Genomic DNA, 21,095 nt, shown 5'->3' on the forward strand with positions numbered 1-21,095 from the left:
CCTTACTATTGCTCGATAACTGGTAGTTTTTTTTTCTAAATTTTTTAGATACTTAACTCTTTACCGCACGACGACAGATTTATTGGCACTTTTGGCGGGTTAGATACCTTCAAATGACGAATATCCCGAAACAATTCTCGGTCTCATTGTATTCGTAGTACCACATTATTTTCTGGATGCGACGAAGTGTGTCTTTCTTGATGTTTGTCGCGCAGAACAACGAGGTTCTTTTTACGGCGTGACGTAAGTGCCGTTTCCGTTTCTCGTTTATTCCCGCGAAAAAGCCGTGAGTAACCAACGCGAATTACCATGGCGCAAATCTTTCCGCGCTCCTCGCACCTTACGTACGAGTCGCTCCATCCCTCTCTTTCATCTCGCCCGAGCTCTCTCTCTCGAGCGGCTTACCCGACACATCCATCGTAGCTTTATAAGCTTCATGACCGATGCGAGAGACCAGGCCATCCGAGCTTTACGAGAGTTGTTTAAGGGTCTCGTCCAAACTCGTCCCTCCGAGAGTCCTCGCCACCTCCTCTTTCTCTTTCTCCCCTCTTTCCCCTCTTCGAATACTCGCTCGACTCGGTACATACGTATGTATATACAGGGTGATTCCAAAGGTTACTACCACAATTAAGGAGCGTATAGAGGGATCGAAATAGAACAACTTTCGATTAGAAACCTATGTTCTCCAAAGTAAGTTCTTCTAATAAGTCAGTACAGGCCTTTGAATGTATAATGGAACTGATAATATACCAATGAAATAATCATAATTTTTTACTCTCACTAGCTTCATTTTGTTTTTATTAAGGTTTTGTTAAGGATTACATTGCACTAGCACAAACTGAATTTACAAAAGGTGTTCGAATTGGCGACCTCCACATTGAATGCAAGCATCGTCGAACAGAACTCTGGCGCACTATCTCAAATATCTCACGTAATCCTTAACAAAATCCTAATAAAAATAAAGCTAATGGAAGAGTAGAACATTATGATTATTTCATTGGTTGATTATTTCATTATCCGAGTTCCAAATATTCAAAGGCCTATATATTGACTCAGGATTACTTCGGAGAACATAGATTCTTAATTAAAAGTTGTTCTACTTTGACCCCTCTATATACGATCCTTAAGTTTGGCAGTGACCATTTGAATCACTCTGTATATAACCGAATCGTGTCGTGCGCAATTTCATCCCGGCAATCGGTGTCGCTTATTCCCCTTGTGAATGCCGTTGAGAGTTCGACGTGCCACTCTGTCGAGATATCTCTCTAGGCATGCCGCTGCCGCCGCTTTCGTCGCCGATCGTCGCTCACGCCGACCGTTTTCTACAACTCGAAACCGCGTTCTAACGCGCAACGTAATTTCCTACGTGCCTAGCGCGCCCATGCTGCCGGAAACGCGCTGGGCGTCGACAATGGGGGGACGTTCCGACGACGCTCGGCTACAACCTCCGTGTTGAGAAACGCGCGGCGACGCTATCTTACAAACCATCACCGTCGTACGCTCGCAATCAGAGGCTGAAAACACGGGAAATGTATGAAAAAGAGAGAGAAGCTCCACTTTGGAATATTTAAATCTCTTATAATGGCCCCGGTATGTCAGTATTTTCGAGATGAAACTTTATCTTTAACCGGTAGAGATGAAACGGCATAACACAGTATAACATTCATATTTACCCCAGCGTTTGCGTGCTCGAAGTCTAGCGCATAGAATGCTTAAAAATTCATTCGAAGCTCGTGTCTTTTTACATAATAAATCCTCAAATCTTCCGCGTACACCGAGTATCAAAGGCACAAGCACTAGGGAAAAAGTTTCAGTCGCAGGAGTGCCCGCAAGAAATCGGTGATTTATTAATCGCCCACTCTCTCGCCGTACACACTTCCAGCTGTTATAAACGGCTAATCGTCGCAATATCCGGGCTTGTCGGAGAATCTCGCGAGCCCCCGCGATACGAGCCAGTTGCAGTCTCGCAAATCACACGCGAGCTTTCGCCATATTAATTCACCGTCGCGTCGCGGCGACGAAAACGACGCGATATAACATCGCTCTCCCGCGTGGCATTTGACACTTATATGTACTTGCGCGCTCGTACGCCGTGTATCGCGATTCGTTCCCGATGTACGTTAATAACAGCCGCTGTGTGAAATAATTCTCATTCGCCGGGGTGTCCCGCGGCGAATGGGCCATTCGGCGCGTTACGACTTTTCGCGAGCCGCCGGATGCCTCCGACGTCGCGTCGTCGTCGCCGGGTCCGAGAAACTTCCGCGCGCTGGTCCCCGAGAGATATAAACATCCGGACACTCGAATCGCGATATCGCGCCGCCGTACTTTAAAACGAAATTGCAAAGGAGCACGTTACGACCGCCGTTTCGTACATAAAGCGAAATTTTCAGCCTCTCTTTCTTCTTGCGATAAATGAAATGCGCGCGGCTCATCGATCGAGTCGAGAGGGAAAGAGAGAAAAGAGAGAAAGAGAAAGGAAGTTTAGTCGAACAGAAACATCGAAACCGGTTGTTATTTCCGTAAATGGGGAATCGAGTGGACCTGACGCGCGGATTTAAAAGCGCGCGGAGTATATAGCGCGCAACGACCTACCTACCCCGCGCGCGGATTCGTTCCCGACGGTCGCACTGAATTTCTGGTTTCGAGTGGGATTTGCTCTCTCTCTCTCTCGATGGAGTCGCGTGTTATACCGAATTATTTGAGCATTCCGCATATAAATTACACCGATAATGCAGACTGATTTTCGTGTTAGTTAGAAATCGAGAGAGACTGGATATGCGATTACGCTAAATGCAATATCCGATTTTGCGAGAGTCCTCTTTTTCCCAATTTCGGCGATACCAAGAGTGCCGTGTATATTTACATTTTAATAAAGTGATTTTAATAATCTTTTGTTGACGCGTATCTTCGCGCTTATCAAGCGCTGTTAAATTCCGAACGCAGAGAGACGCAATCTATTTAATACATTTATTTAGATGCAATATGTTTAATAAACAAATTAATTGATTTTTCGAGCATGTACTTCCCAACGTACGTTTTAAGCGTTACAATGTAATTACAATGTACAAGCTAAATTGACTATGTTAATCTCTTATGTCTCTTTACGTCACATATTTTTTTCATTGTGTGCTTTCGCATTTCAAATTTTCTAACACGTCAGTCCTTAATCCTCTTTCCTCGAAGCGCGGAACGCTCTAATAGCGTTAGCAGCCGGAAGCACAGGTAATAGTTATTAGTCGCACGCATAATACATAAGCACATGCCGATCCATCTCCGCTTTCTCAGCATGGCGATCGACCGTAGCGATCGGTTACACAAGTGATCAGCAACGCATTTTCTCCCCGAGTAACTTACCACCGATATATTATACACCGATCGCGCGAAACCCGGCACCATGGACACGCGATAATTCACATCGCCGCCTTCGCGCGAACGTGAAAGCGAAGGCGTGGCACGTCGGAAGTGAGACGGACGGTTTTACGCGCGCGAAGTAGCCGTAACTACCCTCTGTGGATGCCTTTACCCGCGCGCGCCCCGAGATGGCCGCGAGAAATACGGGATACTACGCGACCCCGAAGGAAAAAGGAAATAGAACGAGGTAGAAGACAATTTGCTCTGGGACATTCAAAACGCGAAGATGAAACGAAAAAAAATAAGGATAGAAAGGTGATAAAATAGGGGGTGAAGCGGAACAAAGTGGATACGAGATAAATGGAATATAATGACTGGGAGATGATACAGCGAACTAATTTCTTGTAGATTCGTTTGAAAAAAGTGATCCACTTAACCGGCACCGTAAAAATAGGGAAATGAAGATGGCACGATTAACCTTATTATTCGAAATTAAATTATGATATCGGAGCTTCTTGGCGCGCGGCGAGCGCGAAAAAGGTTAACGGGAAGTGGCAGGGAAGAGAGAAGCCGTTCCGACCAAATTCCGAGCTGCGAAACGAATGTACGAGCTGGCTCGGTAATTAAGAAGTAAGGTGGGCAGGTCGACCCGACAGATAAAACTCGCGCGCCTCGTGCAAACGTGCTCAAGCCGGTTACTCCCCCGTTTACCTACCTACCTACCCCCCGTTTACTCCGGTGGGTCTGAGTGAGTTCTAAGCGAGATACCATGAGGTCGTGTCTTTCTCTTTCTCTTCTCAAGCTGGTAGCTACCTACGCCACAGCTGCTATCTCGCTTCCTCCCGCGGTGCAGCTTCTGTTTTCTCCCCCGTCTCCGTTTTTCGGATAGTTTCTTCGGATTCCCGCCGTGCTCGCCTCACGTCGCAGCTCCCCGTCTTAATCCGCGATGATATCGCTGACGCTGATCCGCGAACGTGTCTCGAATCGCCGGGGCCCGAAGGAGGATTATGCGTCCAGAATATACGCCGGCGGCGCGGCGATGGGACGGGGAAGCGGGAGGGTGGAGGATAAACTAGCTTGTCTTCGAGACGAGCGACACCGCCGTGATTTCTGGATATAGATGCAACCGTGAATCTAGATTACTCGCGATTACGGCTGTACTCAGACAGTTTGACGATGATCGTATTGAGCTCCGTGGCAAACAGCGAGCGTTCATTATTATCGCGGTACAATTTACAAACAGTTAAGCTTCAGGATCCTATTCATCTAACCAGAAATAAGACGTCTTATTTTGACATTCGAATTTTAAGTGCGCGATCGAGTTTACGCGCCGCCATTCCGGACTGTCGGAATTGAAATGAATGCTTTCGCGACATGTCGACACGAAGTTCGCATCACGGTTAACACTTCTGCAAACACGCCGAATGGACTGTAGAGCGTATTTGGGTAAGTGTTGTACTTGCAATTGTAACTGAGCGCGCGCGAGTTTTCTATTTACTCACAACTTATGAAGAGCGGTAAGAACAAAAAGGAAGCAAAACAATCAAGCATAATGCAATATGTTCTCCGTGTGCATGTATGCAAAAAAAAAAGAACAGGAAAGAAAAAGAAGAGAAAGGAGGAGCCAACTGGACCTCGGTATTTTTCCGCATTTTATTTATTTATACTGTTCCGCCATACGGTAAAAGGGTACATTTGCATGGAAATTCTTCCCCCTTGGACGTTCCCCTTGAAAGGGAGACGCGTACAAATCCACTACTCCATTTCACGCCAGGGAAGAGATTAAAGTATTTATTCCAGGACATAAATTATGACTAAAAAAAAAAGAAAAAGAGAAACGAGAAAGACAGAGAGACAGAAATTGTCGTAGCTGACCGAATTCCTGGGCAACAAATATGTACGCGTTTTTTTACCCCCAGCTGTTTTTCCAAAGACTGCATACGAGCTTTTAATAATCCTTCCTTTGACCCTATCGTTCATAAAGTCCCTTCTCGGGCTAGATACCATTATCAGTACGACTAGCACGAAGACTTTTAACGTTGCCAAGGAAATCGATGGGTCGACTCGCGTATGAATAGAATCTTTTGCGAAATACGAGGATAACGAAGTATCTAATGTATTTTAAAAGTCTTTCTGAAAGAAAGAATCATATTTTTTAGCATAATATTTTAATGGCTTGTTATCTTCAATACTATCTATTATGTTCTTTAATGAATCAGGAAACATCAGCTCTGGATGGAATAATGGATTATATTACAAGAAGGTCTTTTTTTTGCTTACGCGGAATATTTCCGCAGTTTATTCGGAGGATTTAAATATATTCATTATATGTATATGTAAATGTACAATCGCGCAAACGGAGGATACACGTAATTAAGGTAATATTTATTCTTCTTTTTGTGTGTACATGCGTATTATTTCTGCCACACGATGTATTTTATTAAAATATATAAAATGAGACTGAGCTCGCGCGCTCGGGATAATAAATAAATACGCGCGTCACGCAATATGGGCTCTCCGTGTTCGTTACGCGCGATTTTCTCTTCTCTATGTCGAGCTTGAAAAAAAAAGATCCGTGCAAGTGAGAGGGATTCGCAAATGGAAATTGGCTGCATGACGCAGGCAGAAAGGGATATTTACTGCGCGAGAGTGGCAAGTCGTATGCAGTCGGAGTTAGAAGAAACATAAATAGATCCGGCGCCGGAACGAAAACGCGCGGGGAATGATTCCGCACCCGGGTGAAAAATCGCGGAGAAGGGTTGGGGTGAAAATGCGTAGGCGGCTCCGATCCGGAAATAAAATTGCTCGAAACATTTATGGCGATGGACGTAACGGCGAGATAAAATTTATCAACGAATAAAAATCGACGTCGACTCGTCGGCGCAACTCGAGCGCGGTGGATTCTCCGGAGATAGAGAATTTTCGAAACGATACGGTGGTGATAATGGAGGTTTATTCTTCACGTTCGCAACATATGTTACGTTTTCAAGCTTCATGATCATTGTATCTCGGCGATAGAGAGTCTGATCGTCGTCGCATGCGACCTTTCTCACTTCTGCTTTTAGTTTCTCGGTCGCGATACTAAAACTCTAAAACCCGAAATCCTTTTAATCCTCTTGCACCCACCTTTGGCTCGTGTAATGCCAGCCTGCGGCGAAAAGAGTAAAGGGGAGTTGGCAGTAGGTATAAGGGGGAGAAAGAACGCATGGTTGCGGAACTTGGGCAAGCCCAAGGGTGAGGATACGTACAAATGGAAATTGGTTGCAAAGGAATATTTACTGCCGGTAGCGTGGTTGGATAAGAGGTCGTAACTTACGCTGCGGAATGAGAAGGAACGTAAAGAGGAATGCACTGACTCCGGTGCACTGACTTCGAGCGAAACGAAAGTTACGCGAGGGTTGTGCGGGAGGGTGGTGCACTGGAGGCTTTGCGCGCAAGAGAGAAAGAGAAAAAAGAGAGCGAAGAGAGAGAGAGAGAGAGAGAGAGAGAGAGAGAGAGGAAAGCGTGCTGGCGTACGTGTTAAGGGGGATGAAGTACCTGAAAGGCACATCATACATCGGACACATTGATCGATGGACCTGTGGGCTGCAAGGCCCGCGATAGAAACTAAAAGGACGAAGATAAATTAATACCGTGGAATTTCGGAGAGTTAGAAACGAACTCTCTCTCTCTCTCCCGCGCTCTCGAATCAGTACGTATTTCCGATGTCTCATCTTCGTGTTTACATTCACTTCCCACCGCCGCGCCGTCTCCGATTTTAGTCGCCTCTAATTAGCCTTTTACAGGCTACGTATCTCATCTCACCTATCTTTTCTCGATACATCGAATTTGCTGCACTAATTCCGTAGAACGCGATCACCCCACGAATTCTCGTACTATATCCATCGACAGAACTACCAGTTTTATTAGAAATCGATGCAATATATATGAAGTTTGCATTCATATAAATATTGAACTGTTTTAATCAAAACAACCACTTGATTGTTACTTCCATTCATAATCTAAGGAAAGCCTGTAGTATGATATACAAATTTTAGCACTGAAGCAAGTACATATACAGTGAAAAATAGATTGCAACATAAGTGTCGGCAAGTAAAATTATTATCACTTGACATTTTGCCATTCCATCAAACGTAATAATAATAATGGCGAGTTGTTTTATTGGAATCTCAAGTTGCTTCTGCGATAATTCACGGAATATTTGACATAATTAGAAGGCGACTACTGAAGAAGCTTCTCTCGAAGATTCTAACGCAAACGACCATCTAGTCCGTCCATAATGTCCCGGCTCTTTTTCCCTGTCTACCCTCAAGTTCGTTTATTGAGGGAACTTTTGCTTCCATTAGTCTATAATTAACTGAGTCAAGCAGCCGAAGTCGACAAAGTCTATGGCGGTCTTCTCTCGTACTTCTCAGGAATCGACAAATCGTGCCTTCCATCCGGTGGACGTGGAGAAAAGGAAAAAAAATAGAAAGGAGAAGAAGCAAAAGCCTCGGCAGAATCCGGAGGGAAGTCGAATTCGTTAATCCCGCTGCCCAGTCGTCCTTTGTGGTGGACTTCGGAATTAAATTTCCGGTCTTACGGAATCCGAGGAATCCTTCGTCGATAGTCGGTCCGTCCGGTAATTCGATCAGCAATCATCCTGAGGTCGACGGCGGGCGTCGTCTCTTCTTTACGGGTGGCGACCCGTGTACAGCGTCGCTATGTGTACACCCCGACAGATAAATAAATAAATGAAAGCGATACGCGAGAGCAACACATTCCGATAGCTGCTGGAATGATATCTGCGAGATAAAGAACTGAATATATATATACACACAATATATATAGATCTTATAGATATGTATATACGGTAATCCATAGACAGGATGATAGACGTAATTACATATTATCGATGTTAACAGACTGACCACGATTGCGTCGGCTTTCATTTGCACCGCAGGAGGGGAGGGTATGGGAAGGGACGCCGGATAATCATTAATTAATGGGCAGGCAGCTTTAATAAAATGCATCATAAATGCATTTCGGCACTAATCGCGCAGTAATTGAACTCGTTGATCGAAACAATTTCTCTCGTTCGTAACGGCATCTGATACCGTAGTCATCAGCGTAATCGACGGAAATATTGTTTATTAACAGGGAGGCATGTGTAATTCACGTGTACTCGCGCGATAATGTTAGAAATAGCTTAATACAATTTCATGGACGTTGCATTCAGCGAGGCTGCGCCTCAGGTCTGCACTCTGCGCTGCGAACGGAGCTTTGCCCAGTCGTACGTGAGACGAGCAGCTAGACGCACGCCCGCCGCGCCGATCCTAAATCCTCCGCTCATGCATGAACACCGAAACAAGTGTGTGGCTGCTGAAACGAGCCGTCCATTTGCATTTCAATGCTCTCGTCGGTCCGAGCAATGCTCCGTTTCCCTTTCTCAGCGGCTGTAAGCGTCTGGCTGAATCGCTCATTTAAGACAGTTCCCCTCCGACTTTGCCCTCGTAATATTTCCTTAAAACTTAGTATGCACATGCAGAAAGCGTGAAAGTTAGTCAGTTAATGCCTCGGAATATCAAGGGCGATTACCAAGCCCCTCGGCAGAATGTCAAACGTGTCCCGCCGCGCTAGTCTAGATAAGAACGATATCGATGTAATCCTCGAAAAGACCCTCGCGCGGATATATATCATCGTCGAAAATTAGGGGCGTACAACTTTGGAATCGTACCCCATTAACGTATCCGAGTTGCTCTTCGCGGAATTAGATTTGTCGCAGTTTAAACTGCAGGGCGGACACAGAGTATTCCGATATAATTCAGAGGGGCGAAATATGCAAAATTACCATCATTATCCAACGACAGATGCTGACGGTGCTGCAACACACATGTGAAACTTCCACAGCGGAGCTAATCGATTTCAATCTGAACTTCGGTCTGCAAATTCCGACCACCTGTTTATGGGAGCGGTGATTACCGAATGAAATTACGTGCACCTGTACGCACGCAGTTGAAGTGCATGCATACATTAATGCATACCTTCTAGCCGTCTGAACTTCCTCGCGGACCTCCGGGCGCACTCGGTGTGCCCGCGCCAGCAGCCTTTCGGTAGCCGAGAGAGACATCGATTTTCTGCCGAGCGATTCGATGTTCATACCCGACCCGCCGCATGAAGATCATTGGTGTAAACACGAGGCGGCCATGCGCGCGTGTGTATGTGTGGGGCATGGAGGTTTCGGGTAGACCGAGAGCGTTGTGCTCTCGTCGGCCACCCCACCCCCCTCTCCCCAGAGTACACAATCGCGCGGATCCCTTTGCACGGCGGATGAGTTTAGATTGATATTGGCTGGCGAATGGATTTATCTAAAATTAGAGTCCCCGTGCCGTCACACAGGCTTACGGTACGTCTCGACTCTCGCGCACTGACACGGTTCGACACACCGATACAACGTCGCGCACACCCCGCGTCGCGCTAAAGTTAGAACCGGCGCTCTGCCTTTGTCGATATACCCGCGGTTTCAATACCGATGACGCCCGGTGCATTCTAACTTCGGCGCGTATCGAGGAAGCGATTTAAATCGATGCCGCTCGTCGCAAATGGCGATTCGTTGCACCTCGTCGTCTATCCGGGTCTAGACAAACGTGATTTAACGAGAGACGCCTCGCCAGTTTAATTTTCTATGATTAGCTCGTCCGATTAGCTTTTCTCACTGATCAAATTTTAGAACGTCCATCAGGAAAGCCACGCGTTCCCACCATAAAATTGGAATTGCGGGATTCGATAAGTAGGGAGAGAAGCACCACGGTCGCACGGCCAATAAAGAGGGACAGGCATGGCCAGAAGTTCTCGAATCGAGCCTTGTAGCTCCACGGGACATTTCTCACGGGACGGGCGAGCGGACGATTAGATTTGGACCTGCAGTTTCCTAGATTTCTCGTCAATTCCAAAGAGGGGATAGCGAAAGAGCACTACGCCCTCGAGGCAAATCACTTTCATCCTTCGATCTCTTCCGCCTAGAAGCTTAAGCCAATTTCGACGTGTCGCGCCGGGAAAGCGTAGGCCGAAGTGAGTAGTTTTTCTTCCTCTCCCCTTTCCGCGACAGTACATGAGAAGAGGGAGGAAAGTGCGGAAGGGATGAAAAAGCCCGTGAAGTTAGAAGAAGTCATCGTGTTGACAATGGGGGCGACGAATGCAAACGAGAAATCCTCGCTAGATGTTGCTATGGATCATGTCGGAGGGTGGATTAATGACGAGGAAACGAAACTTGGAAATTTGTTTATTTCTATTGAGCTTACGTCACAATTCAACTTGGTGGGCTTTGGAGATAACCACGGCGAGAGAGGATCAACGAATACTCTGGTGATTCTTGCTCGAATTACCGTAAACGTTTACCCGGCAACAATTGCGCAAGCGGCAATCTTTATAAAGTTTAATAGCCGACGGCGTCGCAGCTCACGTTCGATTAACCAGGTACTGCATGAATTTCAAAAGAAAGCATCGCGTTTCGTCGCAGTTTCAGTGTACTTTCGGTGCAAATGAGAGTTGGATGGAGTTCGCGGAATTCTAAAGTCACGTCTCCGCGGGCTTCGCCGCCTCGGCTCGCGAACGCATTTATAAAATACAGACGTGACATTTATGATAAACTATCCGTGCCATTCCAAACATTTGCAATCACATTAGCGCTTCAATGAAACTATTTTTAACAATGTAGCGCGTGACGTAAACTTCGTCTCTTCTCCTTATCTCTTCTCTCATTTTTAAAGTTTACGCTATAATATAACTTCGTTGAAGTGCTTCTTGACATTCGTCGTTACTCCAAGGTTTAATAATTTATTATTCACTGATCGTGAATTACTTATATTTTCTGTGTCCTGAATTCACAAGTTCTGTCGTCATGCGAAATAATTTAAAACTATCGTAACTTTAAACTAATTATAGATTTACGCTTAAGTTAAAAATTCGCCATTTTCTTGATAAAATTTAATGTTATTTATTAATTAATTATTTACAGTTTTTATAATTAACAGCTTTTCTAATATCTATCTTTCGTTACAAAAATTAATCTTGGTAATTAAGTTTTACGTTATAGATTCATAATGAATACAATTAAAGAATTAAATATAATTGTTGTTTTAAAATAATCATCGAATATCATATCGTTATTGATCTGTACAACCTGCTGGAAAAGATATTTAACAGCAAAGAGTTGTAGAAAAATGTTTATACTTTTAGCAGTACAGCGGAATGTTGCGGGTACATTCGAGTGCTTCTCGCGAAAGACGGATTTCACGGAAGGCTACTTTCGTATCAACAAACTTTTGCGCGAATTTTACAGGCCCGTAAAATATATTGGTTTTCTTTATGTCCGCACGGCAGGTTCGTTAAGTGTAGCTATTTAATAATTTACGGTTTAGCATTTCTCTGCCGGAAACGCTTCCCGGACGACGAAACCGCCGTGCCCGGGCTGCTGCTGCCGCTGCCGTTGTACCGCGAACGTTCATTTATTTCCAGCGACCGAATATTCTGCGATTCCGAGCGAATAATCTACGGCGGCGCGATTTACGGGCCTTCGTGACCGAGTTCTCCTCCCTAAACAGATCGATATCCGCGAATGGCGGTGACGTGAATTACTTTATTATCGGCTCTCTCTCGGCGAAACTATATACTTCTGTCGAAAAAAAGTGCATTGACGCACGCAACGTTCTGACATTTTGAAATATGATAAAATACGTACATTTTTATCTATGCCGAAAGCGAGGGGAAAAAAAAGCGAGAGGAGAAATGAGCGGAAAAAAATTCCGCCTTTTAAGTCCTCCATTTTCCGCTCTTATTGCGGGTCTATCCATTCTCGACACGGTTTTCGTCTGAATATCCAGAGCTTTGCTCCCGCAGTCTCGCTCGTTTCCCCGTTTTTTCCCTCTTCTAACGACTGAACAGTCTGGTCGTGACAAGTATATCGACCGTTCTCTCGCCATCACCGTCTTCCTCTTATCTACGCACTCCACCCCCATCGAAAGAAATGCCACTAATGCACGTGGTAACACCGGAATGCCGTCTCGAAACTTGTGCACCAATTCTCTCGTAGCTACTATTTCGGCAGGGGTGAGTAGACAGACATGTGTACCGCGTTTACTCCCAGTCATAAAAAAGTTAATATTGTAACATCGAAAATTTGATATATTGGACTAAATTCAGGAATCTAAAAATTTCTCTGTGAAAAGAACCTCACCCAAAATGGGCCATTGGCATACAACATTGAATCATATACCATTTTGTAGGTATTGTTGTGTCATCATTAGAAAAATAAGTTTAGGTTCTAGGACCGGTTCAATTACCAATCTTAATACCTATTCATTATTACCTTCACCGTCAGAATTGTCAGAAAATGATATAAAAATATCTTCAATATGCTTTGATGGTAGCTTGATTCTTGTGGTTGCTTTTTTTCTTTCGACTAAAAAGTGCAACAAACCAGCCGCAGGTTTGAGTCTACGCCAAACAAACTAATAAGTTTGTTCGTTTAGGAAAATGCCCTGAGCGCAAGAAAGTCTGGACGACATTATAAAATATGTTATTTTATATAAAGTTAGTAATATTTAAGTTAAATAGTGTAAAGTTTTTAGGGCCAATTAGCTAATATTACGTATGGTAATATGCGAAATTCACATCCTAGAACATATCTTTTCCCACGTTTTTGGGACTTTGTGTGAGACTACGTTATTATTATTTCCATTAATCTCTTCTACAAATGCATATAGAAGTCAAGTGTGCGTTCATGGCCCAAAACCTAATAAAACGGGCAAAGTTCTTTATCTACAAACAAAACTCAAACTGTACGTGTACATTCGTCATGCACTCGTGTAGGTACACGCAAACCGCAAAAACTATAGAAGTAACAGTAGAAATCAAAGCAATTAAGTTTGAATTTAAAAACTAAGCTGTATTTTGCACCGTTCAAGATCCCGTATTACAGTTCCATCATTCGTTCCAAGTAGGATTATGTCCAAATTAGGATAACGATGCTTCATACAATCTATCGTCTAAAGTTGATTAAATCACCGATTGCTGATTATCCATTCGGCTCCCAGTCGTAATCTCTCCTCAATCGCTCGAAGCGGGGGAGAAGAAGCGCGATCTTTCTCGATTAAGTCTCAGTGTAACCAGGTTGCCAAATCGAAGAGAATCCAAGGACTCTCACGCCGGAGGTTTCTTTTTTTTTTCCTTTCGCCCTCTTCGCGTTCTTACTTCTTCTCTCAATCTAAAATCCTCCTCGACACCACCTCGTGCATCCTTGCCTTTGTGTTACCTCGGCTACTTCCGCCAGCCTTGTACCTGTATGTACTCTTGCCCTTCCTCCGGTCATGCGATCGCTCTTACGGGGGATTTTCCAGACTGTAAATTGCAAAAGTTCTAACGCGACTTTTCACGGTATCACGTCTCTAAGCCCAGCTGTTGTTTCTTCTTGTTTCAGATCCTGAGGCGGCCCCCGGGATCCCAACGCGTTCCGAGGGTAAGTTTCAGTTAATAATACAGAGGTTCATCAAGATTGACCTCTAAAGATAATCGCTTTAACGTAGATTGAATTTGGAAATTGTTCGCGGTTCTCTTAATGGGGATATGCAATTTTAAGCAAATGTACGGAGGTGGAAACGTGGAATGAATGTTAAATTATATCCATGTTATCCTGGGCATAGATTCGATTTTATTACGTAAATCTTTGGCTGTAGTTTCAATATTATTTTGTATAAAAAGATAATTCATACACACTCTAGTTTGAATATGAAAAATTCTCAACGATCTACTAATTTCGGTTCAAAGATCAATTCAGTGAGACAATCGGCGCAATCCCGAGGCGTCCAAAGTCCGAGAAATTTGTAAAGGGCGCGGGAAAGGCCGCGATTGTTTTCCGCAGTCTGACACGAACGCGCCTCTCGTCCGTATACTCGGCGAACACTTGATCGTATCTGAAATTTATCGAGGTAACAACAAGCAGCGCGACGCCACGGAGCGTCTCCTTCTCTCGGGGCCCTCGAAAAGTTCGCTCGTTCTTGTAAAGTGCTCGAAACAATTCCGACGCGAGTCGGCATTCGACGGCGTCGCTTTTGTATCGAGAGCGCCGGAACAGCGAAAGTTTTTGCATTCCATTATCACGCGGCGCGATTTATCCTGCGCTTGGATTATGCAACAACATTTACGTTCGTTCTTGCGTTGCGATTGTAAAGATGTTTCCGGTTAAATATAAAGGAGAGATCTGGCAGAGAAATATACTTTATATCACACGTGCGTGGAAAGTGGCCCATTACGCGCGCGCCATCTGTGTGACAAATAGCCAATTCCATACACGAGTCAAAACAGTGCGGTAATGTAACATTACCGCACTGTTTCTTCGAAACTGTGCGGTAATGTAAACATTACCGCACTGTTTTGACTCGTGTATGGAATCGGCCATCCGTCGCACAGATGACGCGCGCGCAATAATGGGCCACTTTCCACGCACTTTGTAATATAAAATAGGGTGTGTAACACGTGCGGGATGAGAATTGGACCAAATTGGACACTCGTGCGGGTGATCGCACTCGCCTTCGGCTCGTGCGTCCACTCCGCACTCGTGTCCAATTCTCAACTTCCCGCACTTGTTACACAAATAACTATTCCAAAGAAATTGTTGATAACTAAATTTTTATCGGTTGCTTTAATAGTAATTTAATGGTAATAATTTCTTTCGCTAAGTATATTTATCTTCCAAGCATGTCTATTTTAAGTAATTTTAATTTCAAAATTAAATTGAAATTACACTTTCCTCGAAAAATACGCTTACGTATGTGGCTACGAGCCCCAATTTCGTACTTTTATGTAAATCACCTTCGATCGAGAACGAAATGCGAAAATTGTTGCTTTGGGCGCCAGCTTTCTCGTCGAAACGAAAGGCGCCTATTAATATTTTTGCGAAGCCGGACCGTGAAATTTGTGGCCTAATAGTTCCTTTGATCGCACGGCGAATCACGTAGATGTGTTATTAATGTCGAATTTCCATTGCATATGCATATGCATGTTAATTCTAATACGCGCGCTTCGCTATCGGGGATCACACCGGAGGGAATGACCGTATGTAATTAAACTTTCAAAAGATGTATATTAAATTAAAAAAATAAATATCGCTTCGTTGAAGTAGCGATAGTAGTCCCAAATGTTAAACGAATAGTAAACGCAATATTAAAGTGATCGTACGGCCGTGTAAAAATTTTTTAGCGCTTTATATTACGACATATGTGTCGCATCCACAGCTGCCTAAACGAGAAATCTTCGGGGGAACATTCGCAAAATTACGTTTGCCGTCACCGACGACGCCCCTCTTCCCGCGAAGATGAATAAATTAAGAAAGGAGCTATATACTTTTGGCTTTCGACGCGGGTGAAGTCCCGTGCGTGCTTAATTAAATTTAGCGCACTTGGCGCGGACTCGCCTTCGGCTACCATTTTCTCCCTTGATGTTCCACGACGGCGGCAGAAAATATAGTATACACCCAGCGAAGATATTATGCAAATGTTTGTCTCTCTCTCTTTCTCTCTCTCTTGCGCGCGCGCGTACTATGTGTGCAGCCCAGATGCTAAAATGATGAAAACTTAAAAATTATATCTTGCTATATTTCCGACGAGCACGAAATTGTAAAGTGAGATCTTCACATTTCGTCCATCCTTAGCGCCCACGATACTTGCCATCTCGGTCCGTCACGATTGAAAAACGAGTGCAGGAAAGCATTCGATAGTAGCCTTACCTTACTTTCTGAGCGCCCGTTGTTTCCCAAAGTTACGTTCGACGAGGATAATATAGCGGTACGCCCGTTGGAAATTTTCTCCGATCTTTTTTTTTTATCGGTATACACACGTCGACGAAGGGAAAAGGGTAATATGTTTTTATGGTTGTCGAGTTTATCCAATGTCGGGAGCTGAAACGTGATTTAATTTCGCCCTTTAATCACGGCCGATGACAGAAGGCTCCCATAAAACTGAGCGTCATCCTGAGACGAAACGTAGTTTTCTCCCTCTCTCCCGCCCCCCTCCCTCTAGCGCGACCCGTTGGCTTTAAAAGACAAACCCTAAGTTCTTCTATCAGCGGCGGTCTATGTAAACTGAACTCTGTAACGAGTTTTCTCTGCGCCCAAATTGGCGTAAATCGAAATGAAGTTATCAACGATAGCAAAGTCATTTTAAAGTTAACCGTGTGACTTTGAAGTAGCGGTAGTACAATTAGCTAGAAAGATAATTAATTAGCAGGATATATATATTTATTACATTATTTGCGTACAAATTTTCAAATCTCTTCTAAGTTAAATCCGGTTAAATTAATATAGATGTTGTATCTTATTCAGTGATATTAGCCGACTATCGTTTAATACCGAACGCAAGTCGAGTAAATGTTTGGAAAGATACAAGCTTTAATCTTCCGACGACGTTGCATTTCTGTTTCATAAATCCGCAACGCCAAAATTTCGGGTTTTATCCGCACGCAGCGCTCCACGTGTGACTTCCGCGACATCCCCACGATTTTCTTCACCGTCTTCTCTCCGTAGAACGAGTGCCCTCGAGATAAGGAAAATATTAACGAAAAAAACATCTCGAGAAAAAACAATCCTGTAGAATATAGCCCGCGCATAGGGCGAGTGGGAAAAAAACCCGTAGGAGGAAAACTGAGAAAACAGAAACGGGTTAAAGGCGGGGCGACGACGGATGGTCGCCCCGGGGTGTTCTCGGTAAATCCTTACGCTCCTGGATGCCGCCCTTCCGCCCGATCAATATTGCGTTGGTGGGGCCGAGGTAGGATGGTCGGCCGCGAGGGGCGCTAGGGGGTTGTTGAGCCGCGGAGGGTTAAAACTGGGCGAGGGGGTAACGAGGGGGTGCGTCGTCGCGGTAGAACCGGCGGGATCGGCGGGTGCAGGGGGCGGACGAGGAGGCATGTGAGTATCAGGGGGTATCTGACGGCACGAGGGTAGGAGGGCGCGGCGGCGGTGGGGGTTGTTTAGGTGGGGACGACGGTGGAGAAGCTAACGCTGTCATGGCGCCGCGCAGCATCGCCAGGCAAGCGGTACCTCGGTGTACACCCTCGCGGCGCGTTACGTGTTCTTCAGGGCTCCGCGATCGGCGGCGACGTGCGACCTGGTGAAATTCGCGGGCGACTGTGCGTCGTCGCGCACCCGCGCGACAAGCCGTTCGACTCCGGGCGTCCGCGCGCCCTCGCAAGCGCGCTCCTCCACTCGTCGTCGCGTTCTCTTCGCGACTCCCGCCGCGGTACCCCGACACTGACGGCCACCGACCGCCGACCGCCGTTGCGAAGACGCGGCTCCGAGAAAACGTGGAAAAGCGGCTCTTGACTCGCGATCACTCGCGATACAAGAGAGTCCGCGAGCGGTGGTGAATCGCGTTGCGTCGGCGGCGGCGACGACGACGCATTTTCCGCTTGTCACGCGTCGTCGGAGTGCACGCGATCCGACCAGCAGTGACGCGAGTGACGGCAACGATCCACGGCGATCGTCGTCGCACGGGGATCCATCGCGGCGGCGGTGGAGAGCGACACGCGCTCGACTGGCTCGCCCGCGCCGCCATCGATCGCGAAGGTCGAGGCTGAAGGTCGCGGATCGTCATCTCCGCGGGTTATCTACGCGCGTCCGCCGAAACTCAGTGATCCGACCTGACTTTATCCCGGCGACGTCGGTGCGCGCGCGCTCGCCCACGGAACCGTGGTTCCCGCACGAGCTCCCGGGTTGTTAGTGCCGCTGGTGTGTACCCTATACGGTGAATCGATGACGGACGAGAGAAGATCGTGGTGACAATCGAGACCCCGATACGCGATGTCGCGGTACGACCGGACACGTGACTGAGGCGGAGCAGCGGCGCGGGATCCGGCGAGGGAGCCTTCGCGAAGTTCTGATCGGGGCACCAACATCGGTGCGAAGATAGGCGGGGGTGGCCGCCGCGGGTGGATCGAGCTGGCAGCGGCTGGGTTTCGCCGCGACGTGCTACTAGGAATAACAATGTCCTAGCGAAGGCAGGATCTCGTCTCTAGGCCGATCCCCCTCATCCTGATCCACTTCTCTTCCAGAAACCTTCACACATACATACACATATCCCGTCGGTCCTGATCACCAACGCGCGCCGCGTGTATATATGTATATATATATACATATACACCCGACCTATCATCATCGCGTCCTACACCCGCGCTCGTGCTGCTACAGATTCGACTGCACACACATATAATCGGCCCCAAGCGCGCGCGCACACATACGTATACGTACATAGACACGGTACACGGTGGACGGATATATAGAGACGTACATCCGTGTACGCGCGAGAGGAACGTAAAAGAAAGAGAGACTTACACCCACGCACAGACACACCGCTGTTTCGACGCCCCTCTCCCGCCGTGTCATCCTTTCCGTTTTTCGTTCTTTATCGTCGATAGTCCGACGTATCGTCGCGTCGCGACCTTTACACGCAGGAAAACGTGGAAACCCGCGCGCGCGGGCGGACACCGGACACGGACACGTTATCTCGGAGACGGGCGCGCGAGCCTCCCGAATCCAGCCAAGTCCAAAGTCCTTAATCCCGTGGGGTGATCCTGGCCCCGCCCGTACGCGAAGGAACCACACCCCGGCGAGCGAGAGAGCGAGAGACCGCGAAGAGACCGGGAGGAGGAATTCAGGGTCCGGATTTAACAGGCTCCCGGTAAGCTCCCGGCATCAGCAGTCGATTCCTTTTTCTTTTTTCTTCTCCGCGCGCATCTCCCTCTTTGCCCTTTCCACCCCGCGCCGCGAGACTCCCCATGGCGATGCGACTCCAGGAGTAACCTTGCTCCCGACACGACGACGCGACGGAGGGAAGGATGGCCAAGGGGCGAGACGGGGCGAGCACCGGTTTTCTCGACCTCGGCTCGCCTTTTCTCTCCCTCTGCCCTCCCTTTGCCTCGCGCCGCCGTCTCGACTGTCCGGCCTGATAGTGCACATGGCCTCGTTCCATGCTGGATGCAGGTTGCAACCAGCGCGGTGGGGTCGGGCAGGTTAGGTTCGTCTGCGACACGACGGACGCGGGTTGGCGAGAAGGGTTGGCGAGGGTGAGGATAGGTCGTGATACATGCGCTCGGCCGATGAGGCCCGTGCGACCCAGCGGCTTGCGGGTAATTAGTACTAATTACGCGCGCGTAGAAGTCACCTGACTGCATACATGGCGGATCCTCACGAATGATCTCTACGAGGCCCCGAGATTCGTGTTCCCTTTGATCAGCGGAATGCACGTGCAGTAGCCCGCGAGTCGGTAAGATAATTATCCACGATCGAAGCGACGAGAGAAGCTGAGAGAGTCGGGGATACAAGACATTGATATCTAGGTGAAACGTGATTGTTGTTTAACGCATCTTTATTTGACGAACGTACTTTTTTAAAATACATTTTTACGTGACTTGCGTATATACGAACGAGGAAGAAATATAATACAACGTTGCAATTGTTAAGCGATATTAATTACGTCAATGGTACCGAAATCGATTTCTGCTTCACGCGGGCACGAACTGACGCGGGTTTCGTGCATCACGAGATTGCGATGTCTGGCCTCGAATTTAGCGGCAATACGAATTCCAAACATGCGCGCGATACGCATACACGCAACTGCTGCAGCTGGCAGTTGATGGAAGCAATTTTGGATTGATTTGTGCCTCGGCGTTGTTGCGATCCAGTCATAATTTCTGACAGCGTTGCGACCGCAGCGAGAACCGTCCGCGACAAACGAACGTTTCGAATTGCCGGAGTGTCTTGTAAATATCGACTGCGAATATGTAAGCCAGGGAAAATGGGTTTTTACGAGACGAGAATTACGAACGCGATAACCCATTGGGGCGGAGATGTAAATCGCGCTCGCGTTATTGCACTTGGTAAATAAACATTTCTTCTAATTGTCCGCATTTCGCAAAAATTTCGCACACGTATATGGGAATATCGGAGGCGAAAGAGAAATAAAGTAGAATAGATAAAAAATTATTTTTTTATAACGAGATTAAAGGATAACGAAGTAGGTGACACGTTGACGCAATGTCGCTTGGTACATTCAGCGGCGCGAATAACATTTAAATAACATATACGCTGGAGAAAAATATATATTACATGACTGCTCTTGTACGTGTAAAATATAATGCAGACAGACGCGTTTACGTGTAAAATATAATGCAAAATGCTCTTCATTGAAATGAATTACGAGCGTAGTAACAAATATTGACGGATAGTCACGCCCCGACTGGAAGAGAACAAATTATTCCCCCACAGTCATCGACTTTATAATCATTTTCGTGCTTGGCCAGTCAATTTCTGTTCTTAAAAATAAAAAAAAAAAGAAGCAGTAATTAAAATTTTCTAGCGCGCCATTGTTGCCATTGGTGGTCGGAGCCAGTTTGCCCAAGATCCTGGTTCTTTTCGATAGACCTCTCGAGAGCCTTCGCCCTTCGCGACTGTTGAATCTCTCGCAGATTAAAAATCCCGTAGCGCGATCTATATATATATCGATCAAGATCGACGATGTGCCGCCACAGACTGTCCCGACGGCGATTTTATTGCCTCTTTGATGTTACTAACCTAGGAAATGTACGAAGGGCAGGTTCACGGTTCAGTAACCCCACAGAGCCAATCACGCGCGGAATAGATTCGCCGACCTGGAATACAATTTACAAACTCTGAAAGCATGAACTTGCTATAATTTATGTATCGTGCGCCGATTTTT

At 46.4% G+C, this 21,095-nt stretch overlaps 1 protein-coding gene across 12 annotated transcripts in view; it reads left to right on the top strand.

Annotated features, from left to right (window-relative positions):
* LOC139820380 (protein turtle) overlaps positions 1-21,095 on the top strand; it is a 265,980-nt gene that overhangs the window by 156,606 nt on the left and 88,279 nt on the right. For 10 of the 12 annotated variants that reach the window (XM_071790578.1, XM_071790577.1, XM_071790585.1 and 7 more), the window contains one exon: positions 13,808-13,846. The exons of 1 other annotated variant lie outside the window; for it this stretch is intronic. The gene's annotated coding sequence lies outside the window, so the exon portion shown is untranslated. Of the gene's footprint in view, positions 1-13,807; positions 13,847-17,367; positions 19,059-21,095 lie in introns of those variants that run through there. One more of the 12 variants, XM_071790581.1, reaches the window with a different exon arrangement.

The sequence above is a fragment of the Temnothorax longispinosus genome, chromosome 10 (genome assembly GCF_030848805.1).
Source record: "Temnothorax longispinosus isolate EJ_2023e chromosome 10, Tlon_JGU_v1, whole genome shotgun sequence".
In the NCBI taxonomy this organism is placed as follows: domain Eukaryota; kingdom Metazoa; phylum Arthropoda; class Insecta; order Hymenoptera; family Formicidae; genus Temnothorax; species Temnothorax longispinosus.